This window comes from Typopeltis vanoorti, chromosome 12 (genome assembly GCF_054136105.1).
Source record: "Typopeltis vanoorti isolate ZY-2024b chromosome 12, IOZ_Tvanoo_1.0, whole genome shotgun sequence".
Taxonomy (NCBI): Eukaryota; Metazoa; Arthropoda; class Arachnida; order Uropygi; family Thelyphonidae; genus Typopeltis; species Typopeltis vanoorti.
This window is the reverse complement of record NC_143560.1, coordinates 55,522,575-55,535,933: the sequence shown is the minus strand read 5'-3', so window position 1 is coordinate 55,535,933 and position 13,359 is coordinate 55,522,575. Positions and strand designations below refer to the sequence as shown.

The 13,359-nt window shown below is 37.7% G+C and overlaps 1 protein-coding gene across 3 annotated transcripts in view; it reads right to left on the bottom strand.

Moving 5' to 3' along the window:
* Positions 1–13,359, bottom strand: part of LOC150100804 (glycogenin-1-like) — a 160,714-nt gene that overhangs the window by 127,839 nt on the left and 19,516 nt on the right. The window lies entirely within an intron of this gene.

Below are 13,359 nucleotides of genomic sequence, written 5' to 3'. Positions count from 1 at the left end.
AGGGAGGGGGGGGGGGGACAAGGGCCATGGTCCCCCCAAAAAAGAAAAAGTTAAACACTAGAAAATTTTCCAAATTACTTTTCCTAATTAAATTCATTTTTTATTTATGTTGTGTCATGTATTCTATTTCTATACTACTTATGAATTAGGAGTCACATAAGATGAGAGAACCCTATAGCAGTGTTTCTCAACCTATGGTCCGCGACGATGGGACAGGTGGTCCAAAGGCTTAAATTAACCAAAGAAATCTATATATTTTAATTATCCAAACAAAACAAATTAAAATTGAATAAGTAAGTAAAAGTTATTAAAATAAAATGAATAGTTTAAAAAAATAGCAGCAAAATGTTTATGGAATGAACATTCTGCCACTATTTTCATTTGTAGCGGCAGAATGATGAGTAATAAAAGAGAGGTGAAGTGAAAAACAATACGGTTTTATTGCTTCCACCTTCCCTTGCTGTTTTGTCAGATTTGAAGTGAAGATGTGTAGTCCACATGACCACATTTCAACCAATTGCTTGTTGTTTATTGATTTTTATTGTTGAAGGTTTTCTTCCTTCAACCAAGGCTCAATATATCTTCAGAAGTGCTATGTAATATTTAGACAAAATGTGTTGTGAGTTAACTCCAGTATTTATATGTTTTTCGGAAATCGTGCGAAAAGCAAGCTGACAATTGAGTTGAAATGCTAACTCTCTTCAACCGAATTCCAATAACATGTGAAACTGCCATAACAGCATTCACTCTCTCTCTCTCTATATATATATATATATATCTTAGTTTTGACACATTTACGAATTTTAACACTTTCGGTTGAATTTTATTGCTGCTCACACAATCTAATTAATAACAATAGTTTTTAGTTAGATACTGTGTTTGCAGGTGCAACATATGGTTTTGCTTGAGTCTATATATAGAGCATAGTTTCTGTATGAGGGGACATGTGATTTATTAATTAGTGTCTTTTTATCCCAGTTGTCTCTAATTGTAATATTTGTTGAGAAATATATTACAGACTGCTTATACCTTATTCACTGACATAATAAAAGTACTTGTTTTTCTTGCCTCTGCAATATAGTGGCTATTGGGGTAGGGCGTGTTGTTTACCGCGAGAGCAAGTTACTATCGCCCTGCTCTGAACGTGTTTCAACTTTTTAATTTCTTTTTTCGAAAAGTCAAATCAGCGGTGAGAGTTATATGCGAGTAAGTATGGTATTTCAATTATGGATAAGTACATTGGTACCTTCTTTAAACGGAAATATCTCTCGGATGACAGTGATAATACAAAACGAGTTTGTAATGACAGTTTATGTGTAGTTTCTGAAGAGAAAGAGGTCTGTAACGAATCCACAGAATTCCCATCAGTTGCAATGCGATAATATTAATACGCTTAACGAAAGGAAAGATTTCCTGACTTGCTGGACACTCGACCAGTGTATCGCATTCAAAGGTATATAGAACTGGTTAGTTTGTAGGAACATTTTTGTTTTGTGACTTTTCTCCCTTTACAGTAATTATGCCTACATTATTGTGTTATTATTCAACAATTGTTTACAGTTTTGAATGTGTATATAAAGTCGATATCAACAGTAGCCTGATTACGAACGCATGATGAAAGGGACAGGGAGGTTTGGAGCTTCCCCGGATAGTATTCAAAAGGTAAATACAATTGGTTATTTTGTATAGGGCCCCGAAACTTATTAGTTTAGAATTTAACCACTGGGAAAGGTTTGTATCCACCTCAAAACTCTGAAACAGAATTTGGAAACATTTATCGAATAACTTTTTATAAGAAATTTCTGTGATTTCACGATCCATTTCAGGCTTGCAGTCACGAGAACGACCTTTCGTTATCGAAAAAAGTAGCAGCTAATTGAGCTTTCAAGTGACGGTAGGCTTAAAATGTAATTCCGTGATCATGGTTTGGCTAGATTATGGATCTCTCTCGCCTTCAGTGAGAAATGAATTCTCCGAATTATTTGAAGAAGTCGAAAATCGCCATGCAGTTTTCTATCTTTGCGAGAAACGATTTTCATTGCTCCTTCAAATAAAAACAAAATACAGAATTCATCTTAGTGTGTGTGCCAATCTTCAAATGAAGTTGACCAATATTGAGCCAGATATCCAGTAACTGTGCAAGGTCGAGAAGCTCATCCATCTTATTAAAAGTAAATAATAATATAATTATATCATTTTATTTATTTGTTTAATAAAAATTAAAACTTTGTTTTAATTTTTATCTACAAAATTTAATTTTTTTATCTATATATCCGGCCTGGCTGGCCGACTCTCCAGCCAAAAGGCTGCGAGTTCGAAACCCGCCGTGGGCATGGATGCTTGTGATTGTCTGTGAATACACTAGTGGCAGTGGTCGGCGGTAGACAGCATTGGTGTAGATGATGACAATGATTGTAGTTGTGGTTGGTGAAGACGGAGAGTTATAGAGTAGGTGCCCTTCCTCAATATGTCTTTGGACTACCTGGAGATGTTATGTAATAATAATATCGACAAGCTTTATATGTTCATTATGCATCGCATAGTTTGAATTTGGCACTTGGAAATGCTATATCTGTGACAAATAAGAAATTGCATTGGCATAATTGAAAAGGTACACAATTTCTTCAATATCCTTAAAAGGCAGGACGTCCTTGTTGTTTATAACATTATAATTATTAATATTATTTTAACGGTGTCTCCGTGGAGTCAAAAGACTCATCGCGGGAGACCCGACATTGACACACTAACCATTATTTACACAATACCTGTCATACCTCTCCTTAAATTCATTCACAGTTGAATCATTCACAACCACCTCTAGCTAAGCATTCCACCCATTCACAACCCTCCAAGTAAAAAATCTAGTCCTAACACCCTTGTTAACCACACTCTTACACAATCTCCAGGGATGGCCCCTCATTCTCTCACTTCCTGCACTGGTCTTAAAAATATCATCAGTATCAATCCTGTAAAATCCCTTTAACAATTTAAATACCTCTATCATATCTCCTCTCCTACGTCTATCAGCTAGTTTTTGGAGCCCACAGATCATTGATCTATCTTCATAGGGAACATCCCACAGACCTGCAACCATTTTTGTAACCTGCCCCTGAATTCCCTCCACCACTTCCGCATCACCAAGAAATCCTGGCGACCAGAAATCCTGTGCACAATAGTCCAGATGCGGCCTTATAGAGTGGAACAATAACTTCCCTATCCCTGCTTGTTAGTGTGTTCCTCAACAACCATGTAATTTGATGTGATGTGTTTGGCAATCTTTGCAATATGCCCTTTAAACTTAAGTTCTCTGTCCACAATAACTCCCAAGTCTCTTGTCTCATCAACGTCTTGCAGTTCAGTTCCGTTAATATAGTAAACCGCATGCGATGTCATCCTCCCGCTATTAATATTAATATCTTTTAAGATTTATAATATCTTTATTTAGCTTGCAAAAAATATTTGCGTGCACCTAACCATTGTCTAAAATAATGCAAAAATCTGACAGTGACCTCTTAATTGCCCTAAATTTTGTTGATGTTGTGGCTCAATTAAATACCGTTCGTGAAACGCCAGAGTCTTCATTTAAAGATATTTACGATGAAGCATGTATAATATTGACATTAAAAAGCCATGGACCTTAATGTTTGTTTTGATGAAGTCCTTGGCTTTTTAATGTCAATATTATACATGCTTCATCGTAAATATCTTTAAATGAAGACTCTGGCGTTTCACGTTCTAGCCGATTTTGTAGAAGAGTATTTCAGGAGAACTGTTTCATTCCATTTATTGACCAAATATTGACTCCACTTCATGAATGTTTCACTCGGCACCGCAACATTTTGAAATATATATTTTTCTCTTCTACCAAACGGAAAAGATGCTCCAGCAGCAAGTGCGATAGAAGATTTTCGTCAATTGTGTGAATTTTATGCCAGTGATTTGCCTTATACAAATCCAGCAATTTTGAACGCCGAATTCAAGTTGTGGTATAAGAAATTTGAAAAACCGTTTACAATAGCTCCATGCAAAAATGCCGTTGATGCAGTTTCAAAGTGTGACAAAATGATATATCCTAACATCTATAACTTATTAAAAATATTTGCAACGCTTCCGGTAACAACATGCGTCAGTGAAAGGTCATTTTCTAACTTACGCCTTTTAAAAACCTATTTAAGATCTACCATGACACAATCACGATTGAACGGACTTGCTTTGCTATATATATACACAACAGAGAGAGATTAATGTAACCACGACTGAAATAATTCAAGAGCTTTGTAAAAAGAAAAGAAAACTGGATTTTATTCTTTAAATAAATTTTTATAATTACCTAATGAATTTTATTGAATGAATGAAAGTTAACGAATTTTAGTTGAACGGATAAAAATATTTTTAATGCAAATTCATTGTACTGAAAATATTTTTATCCGTTCAACTTCCTCCCCCCCTCCCTCCCCAAGATTAAATCCTGGGTGCGCCACTGCTGAGCAGGCTAAATATTAAAGCTGTTGTGGGGTTCTATAGATATACAATCATTAAACAACCTTGACTTGGTTGTTTAATGAATCTTTAAACAGAGAGAAAGGAAGGGCTCAAAAGTATCAAAAAAGGACACAAGTGCTGCTGCTGCACAAAAGAGAACTGGCACTACCTTTGACTAGGCTCTTTTTTTGTCTCAACACTTGCAAAATTCCAAAGAGAGTGGAAGGATGTATAATTTCTGTTGAATATGAGTAGATCAAAACAGAAGTAGCGAATAAACAGACCTGACACTACTTCAGGAATGGTGGTGGTTAAAATTTTGGAAAAGTTGGTGGAAGAATTCAGGAATGGGTGACATGAACATAATACTCTACAAGGAAGAGCATGCTTGTGAAAAAGAGGTATTTATCTGCTTCTACGTAAGTCTGTGCAAAAATGAAGAAAACAATTTTTTTGGGACAAACATTTTTTATTTTTCAACATAGTCTCCTTTGAGGTCTATACAAATGCTCATTGTAAAAGGGCATTTGTATAAACACCTCATCAAAGGCCAATCACCTCATAGTTTGATGAAAATCTTTTCCTGCCAGCTATTTTTTCATGTTTGGAAATAGATAGTAGTTCAAGGGAGCCAAATCTGGAGAGTAGGGGGAGGATGCAAAAGGACTTTGTAGCGTAAATCGAACAATTTTGTGGTCACAATTGCAGAAGAGTGAGCGGGCACGTTGTCGTGGTGAAAAAGAATCTTCTTTTTCACCAAGTGTGGTCGTTTTCCCTTTATTTCATTATTTAAAAGATCCAGCAAAGATGCATAATACACTCCAGTAATTGTTTTGTCCTTTTCCAAGAAGTCTATGAAGATTATGCCACGAGCAATCCAGAAGACGGTGGCCATAATCTTTCCTGCTGAAGGAACAGTTTTCGCTTTCTTTGGTGCAGATTCCCCACTTGCAACCCATTGTTTTGACTGTTCCTTGGTCTCAGGCTGGTAGTGATGAATCCATGTTTCATCCACTGTTATGAAAAGACACAAAAATTCCTCTGGATTCCTTTGAAACAGCTTCAAGCTGTCCTTGCAACAGTTCACACGTTGACGCTTTTGATCCAGTGTGAGCAAATGCGGTATCTTGCAGATAGTTTTCTCACATGTAAAATATTATGTACCCAGTCATTTGAGATGCCCACAGCCTTAGTAATTTCATGCACCTTCACTCTTCTATCATCCATATCATGGATTTTTTTCAATAATTTCTGGAGCAGTGACCTCAACAGGGCATCCAGAACGTTCAGCATCACTTGTGCTCATATGGCCGCTTTGAAAGTTACTAAACCACTTATAAACTGTTCTAATCAAAGGTGCAGACTCACCATTTAGCTTTGGTTTGTTCTAAATTTATTATAGTCTAACCAAGTGCAAAATAAACTTCCAATACCTCATGATAGTGCACAAGAATAATGCCACATTCTTTTAGTTGTCGAAAGGAAGCACTGACATTTGTTTACACACTTCTAATGTGTGTAAACTGAAAAATACTGATAAACTGCATTGCTGATTATATTTTGTTGGACACACTGAAAACAATTGTTAAAAAATATTAATTCATGTGCCTATCAAAAAAGAAAAAAGTCGAAGCAGGTAAGGGAAGAAACAGCCCAGTATGAAAGATGATTGGACAGTTGCACCAAAGGGAATTCTACCATGTAGCTAACAAGAAGAATGATTACAGAAATGTCTCTGGTGGATATTAATGGTAGAAAGATGTCCATTGTAGAAGGATGTACTGGACTAGACTTATTGAAGGGGTACTTTGTTACGCGTTTCATACTGGTGTGAATATAGGTGAAGTGCCAAAAAGGAAGGAAATTACTATGAAGACTAGACGTGAATGAACCAGAGGTGCTGAGCAGGCTAAATATTAAAGCTGTTGTGGAGTTTCATAGATATACAGCATATATTTAGAAAATGTGCAAAGGAATTGACTGTGCCCCTTGACTTGGTTGTTTAAAAAAAAAAAAAATCAGCTAACGCCTTTTTATTCCCGTATATGGGGAGCAGGCGAGGCCATTTAGCCCTATCTAACTTTTGGAGACTGAGTGGGCAGTTCAATCTCCACTGGTACCAATCAGAGATAGATGGCCCAAGGCTATCACTAATTAAGCGGTACACAGTGAAGAGAGACGGCTCAAATGTGCCGCCATCTCGTGGTCCCTAACACAATATATTTAATGTCTGAAATAATGTGGGTTCTACGGTCGATTTTCTTGAGTTTACAGGACGAAAAACCCGAGTTTCTGGGAGGAAAAACCCGCTTGCCTGTGCCAGAGATCGACTAACTCGGGAACCGGTCGAAAAAAGGCTTAGAAAAATTTCCTCTAGTCGCCGACTAGACTCGAAACCAAGTCTTCCTTCGTGCGGCCAAGCGTCGTGGTGTGCAAATGCCACATCCACTGAGCTACACAGGCTCCCAATAGAGAGAGAGAGAGGGGAAGGGCTCCAAAGAAGCAAAAGGAGAACAAAAGTGTTGTTGTGCAATAGTGTTAAAGCAAATCTTTCCAATTTATATAAAAGTGCATATCTACAGTTGTGTTTAAGGTCCCAGAGATATTAGGACAAGACTAAAGGAATTGAACTGATAAGTAGGAATTTCTTTGGTCACATAGGATTATGAATAAGTGGTCCTTAAAAAATCTACTTGCATTTTATGAAAATAATGTGCTGATCAAGCACGTTATTTTCATAAAACACCATAAGAGTATATGGTGATTTCTTGGATTATATAGCATTCTGACAGTTTTTGCATTGTAAGGATAGACATACGTGAGATGGATACGAGACAGGTTATGTAAAAACATAACCTGTCTCGTATCCATGAGAGTAAAAACATGAGAGCAAAAGGAAAGGGTGAAAGAAATGATTGCTGTGGCAGGTACGAATGATTTGAAAGGAGATAAAATGGAAATGATAGAAGACCTGAATGAATTGTTTGAGGTAGCAAAAGAGTGAGAGAGTTAGAATGATTAGTCTTTTGCCACGGTATGACAGTGAAATGTTTAAAAGGAGGGCTATAATTGCGAATGACTTTATGTGTGGGTTATGTATGACGAGTGGTGTGGAATTTGTGGATGTGTGGAGTGAGTTTCATGGGCGAAAGGATCTATATAAGATGGATGGCTTGCATTTGAATGGTTACGGTGTAAGAAGACTTGAGAAATTGTTGCTGAATGTAGTGGATGTGCAAATTCAGGGAAACTAGATTTGTTACGGCGGGGAAGTAGAGATACAGTCCTTATGGAGGCAGTTGTATGTAAGAATGAATATAATATGCCAGAGCAAATAAGGACAACAAATCTGAGTGGGATAGTTAATATAAGGCATCAAGGTAGGGTTGGGGCTAATGGGGGTCTTAAATTCATGTACACTAATACTAGGAGTATTAGGAACAAGAAGGAAGAGTTTTTGGCTATGGTTGGCACTTCCAGACCACAGGTTATAGGTATTAGTGAAACATGGCTGACTGTAGATGATATAACTAGTGGGATTGAATGTGATGGGTATAGTGTGTTCAGGAATGACAGAGAGAATAAAATGGGGGGAGGAGTATTGTCGATGATAGCTGATGAGCTCCAGCCAAGGAGAATAGAAGTTGAATTGCAGGATAGAGAAAAGAGCACATTTGAGGCCATTTGGTGTGAGATTGTGGCTAGCAGAACTAAATATACAATTGGGTGATGCTATAGACCAGGTGATGGAAAAGATGGTGGTGACAGTATGCACAAGCAAATAGAAGAAATGGGTGGAAGGAGGGTGATTATTATGGGAGATTTCAACTATGGTCGCATTGATTGGAGTGAGGAGAGGACACACGGGAGGAAGGAACTGGATTTTATGCGGTTATTAAGGGATAACTATCTGCGACAGCATGTAATGGAAAATACTAGGGGTCAGAGAGTGCTTGACCTAGTAATTACATCTGAGGATTTGGCTGTAACAAATATGACCACATTGCCACCAATCGGTGAGAGTGATCATAGGGTCTTAACTTGGGAGGTGGCTAAAGGTGTAGAATTTTCAATTAAGACAGGGTACATGTGGAATTATCGGGCTGGAAAGTATGACAAGCTTAGGAGTTTGATTGGTTCAGTGCCATGGCATGTACAACTGCAAGGACTAGAAGTTGATAGTGCATGGGAGGTAGTTAAGAAGTGCTTGCATGAAGCAATGGCTGACTGTATACCTAGAGTCCGAATAATAAATCAGGTAGGGGTTAAATGGATGAATAACACAATTAAGCTTGAGTTGCAAAAAAAGAAACAACTATGGAGGGAATTTAAGGAGAAGGGTGACCGGCAGGCACATGAACGGTATAAAGCGCAGGCCAGAAGGGTGACGAGTGTGGTAAGAAAAGCAAAAAAGGATTACGAAAGAACATTGGCCATGCAGGCTAAAGAGAATCCTAAACAGTTTTTTAGATATGTAGCAAGTAAAAGGAAAAATGTACATGGCAGATTGATTTTAAAGAATGCCGATGGTAGGGAGGTAACTGAATCAGTTGAGATAGTTGAGTTACTGAGTGAGCACTTTGCAAAAGTATATCATCCAGGTGGTGACATTGCAGAAACGAATAAACCAGTAGATTATACGGGAATTGTGGTTAATGAAGTGGAGGTGAGTAGTCTATTGCATAACCTCAATGTCAATACATCTGTGGGATTGGATGGTATACCAGCTCGTGTTGTACGAGAAGCAGCTAATGAATTGTCAGTACCCTTGACCATTTTGTTTAATTTGAGTCTCGGGTCTGGGTTAGTCCCGAGCGGGTGGAAAGAGGGGAAAATAGTTCCACTGCATAAAGGTGGTTTCAAGACTGCTGTTGTAAATTACCGACCGATTAGCATATCAGGAATCATTGTCAAGGTCTTAGAGAAATTAGTCAAGAAAAGAATACAGGATTGGATAGATGAAAATGGGATATTGTATGGGGGACAACATGGTTTTGTGAAGGATAGATCATGCCTCAGTAACTTGCTCACGTTTTATAACACAGTGACGGCTGAACTGGATAGGGGTAATGGGTTTACAGTGATACTACTGGACCTTGCCAAGGCCTTTGATAGGATACCACATGGAACCCTAATCAGTAAACTGGAGCAGATGGGTATAGATATAGGGTTGATGAGATGGATAAGAGGGTGGTTGAAGGAGAGATATCAAAGAGTGGTTTATTCAGGAGTGGAGTCTAAAAGACGTCTTGTGACTAGTGGAGTGCCACAGGGCTCTGTTCTTGGACCACTACTTTTCAATTTGTTCATCAATGATATTGGAAAGGATCTGAGAGGAAGTGTTCACTTGTTTGCTGATGATGATGCAAAGTTGGGTAGAGCAATTGTGAGTGCACAAGATGTCAAAATTTTACAGGATGATTTGGATAGTTTGGAGGACTGGGCTAGGAAAAATGGATGTCAATTTAATGTGGCAAAGTGTAAGGTTATGCACTTTGGGGTGAAAGGAATAGCAGCAGTATATCGCATTGGTGGAATCATACTCCAGGAGATTGATGAGGCCAGGGATTTGGGAGTGTTGGTGGATAGGGAGTTGAAGTTTAGGGGGCACATTGCAAAAGTAACTAAAACAGCTCACCAAATCACTTGGCTTCTGAAAAATACTTTAACATGCAGAGACAAACAAATTGTTGTTCCCCTGTATCGAGCCTTGATAAGACCTCATCTTTACTTCTGTGCCCAGCTATGGGCACCAGGGTTTCTTCGTGATGGGGAGGAAGTGGAGAGGGTCCAGAGACGAGTGACCAAGATGATAGCAGGTCTGTGGAATGAACCTTATGAGAATAGGTTTAAGATTTGTGGGTTGCAGAAATTGGACGATAGGCGAAGGAGGGGTGATATGATTGAGACATTCAAATTACTGAAGGGTTTTTATAAGATTGATCCAGAAGATATTTTTGAAAATATGACTGGTGGTGGGAGGACTAGGGGCCATGCATGAAAGCTGGGCAAGAGCGTGGTTGACAAGGGTGTTAGAGCTAGGTTCTTTACTTGGAGAGTGGTAAATGAGTGGAATAAGCTTCCAGAGTCTGTTGTGGGTGCTACGACCGTGAATGAGTTCAAGGCAAGGTATGATAGATACTGTGTGAATGTTGAATAGTTGTTCTTGACATGATGTTGGGGGCCTCCCTCGATGAGTCTGTCGACTCCTTGGAGTTTCCCGGAACAATAATAATAATAATAACATAATAGCAAGATGATGCCTCCATAGGGCAACTGGAATAACCACCAGATGCTGCATCCTTTGAATAGAAAAATGTGCGAGTTGAATTCTCATTTAAACAAAGTGATTTATCACTTCTTTCAACCGAAGATTAGTTAGCCCATTTCATATGGAGATTGGGTTTTCCCCTCCTGAAAACTCAGGTTTTTGATCCTGTATACAGGCAAATTGGACGAGGAATACACAAAATTTACAAACAAAAATAGTACTAGTGGACAGCAAATGGCATTGGGAATAATAAATGGTTTTATTGTGTGTAGATGAATGACTGAATAGTGACGATATGCCGAGTTATGTGGAGTAGAATGCTCTCCTGTGATGAGTTCTTGGACTCATTGGAGGTGTTACATAATAAGTTTAGGAAAATTGAAAAGTTATTTACAGAAATGTTTCTTGTAAAGAAAGGAAACTAGTGGCAAGCCACAAGTTCTGTTTTAGGGCCACTACTGTTAACTTATATGATAATGATATTTCATGTAGTGTTGGACAGCAGATATTCAGCTCTGCTGATGTGGCAGAAATGGAGAGGAGCGATGTTGATATTAAGCCAGTGAGGAAGATTTTGCACTTAACCTTAAAACAAAGACATGTAAGACAGTTTACTGTAGTGGCAGAAGTGTGCTATAGAAGACGGTAAGATTCAAGATTTGGGAGTGATAGTCGAGAGAAATCAGAAATTTTCTCAAATTTATTCAAAGGAATGTAATGAAAAGTTGACAAAGATGTGGCTATGTGCAAATTTGGTCACCTAGTTCTCAATCATAATGAGGAAACCCTGTTTAAAGACAAATAACTAGAGTAATATCAGGAGTGTGAAACATTGGTTATTAGGAAAAAGATGATGATGGTTGGTTTGTTGTTTGGAATTATGGCTATGCAGCTAAGGCTATGAGGCTAGTGTACTATGACTGTAAATAGCATGTGTTCTTCTGGCTAGTGTGCCTGTTTTGTGTGATGAAAAAAAAAAAAAAAACCCTCCCACTATTGTATAAAATTCATTAACACCTTCAAATGAAAAAAAAAGAAGAAAAAAACCTTATAAGGTTCTTCGCTCCTCAGAGCTCACTGATACTGACTGAGCTATAGAGGTTCCAAGGATGAGGAAATGTAAATTGCAGAATTTAGTGGTAGATAGAAAAGTGACATTATTACAATACTCTCCATTCTCCAATAAATGTGAATTCCAATGTGTAATGGATAATTGTGAATATCTTTAGTGGTAGTTGGTTTGAATCCTGCCAAGGGCATGGATGTCTGTGATTGTCTTACTAACTGCTTGCCATATGTAGCTGTAAACTGTGTCCTGGTGCAGTATGACTTTGATATCTATGCACCATAAAAAAAATAAAATATCAAATCTCTCACACATTCTTCTAACACAGAAGACAATGTGCATTCCAGTCCCAGTGCTGTATTCCCATAGATATTTTTCAGTATGCTGTGCACTTCCAGTTCGTCTACTTCAATGTTCACATCAGTAAAGCCTCCACATGGATGATACACTCTTGCAAAGTGATCACTTAGTACCCACTATTTCTTCTGCTTCTGTCACTTTTCTACCATCAGCACTGAGTGAAGTTATCCTTCCTTAATCATTCTTTCTCTTATTTACTACATAGAAAAAAAAATACTCTTTTGGATTTACTTGGGGCCTGCTTAGCTAATTTTCTCTCATAATCTGATTTAGCCTTTAGTCAAAATGTGATCATACTAATCACATTTTGACATTTTCATTGTTTTGTCCACAAAATACTTTCTCCAAGTGCTGTCCATCAGGCATATACAAGTCCTTTCATCCATCAAATTCACTTCACACTCCATATAAACCATATACCATTCCTCCCACACAATCTTTTCATTGATTTATTAAGAATCATGGCCCTTCTAATTCTGTCCTATCACACCAAGGCAGCAGAACTCAATATTCTTTCTCATTCTTCATTTTCACTTCTTTCAATAACTCTTTCACATCCTCTCTCAATGCATATTTCTCATCTTTTAAGTCAATGCAAATGATACAGCTATAAGTCGAAGACTTTTTGAACTAAGTAAATTTGCATACATATATACATACTTAATAGGCTCCTTTGAAATGCAATTAGTTGTAAACACAATTTTGATTTGTGAAATATTGGAGAATGATAGGGCAAATTTTTACCTTGCTGAAATTTGGCACACCAAAATTAATCATATTCATTTACTTTTGCTTCAAAGGCAAAAATCTGTTTTAAGCTTGCTGTTCATTGTGATTTCAGTTTTCTAACCAGCTCTCTATACCTGAGGTGGTGAACGTCAAGTAACTCACTGTTATGTGATGACATATGGTATGCATATTTTATTTAAATAGTGAAAATAAGTGGCTGTTCGACCTACAGCATCCTAGCACTCTGGTTAAGTAGAAGATTATGCAGAAAGAAAAAAACTGAATATTAGAGAGTGCACTCCACCACCCTCCTTTAGACAAATCCATACAAATGGAGTTGTTCCAAAGAATGGCAATAGATATGGATTAAATAAAGAAATTTTTCTACAGTCTGGAACTAAACTGTGAATGGGTTTAGAGGAAAATAAGGTAACTGACAATGTCGATCCTC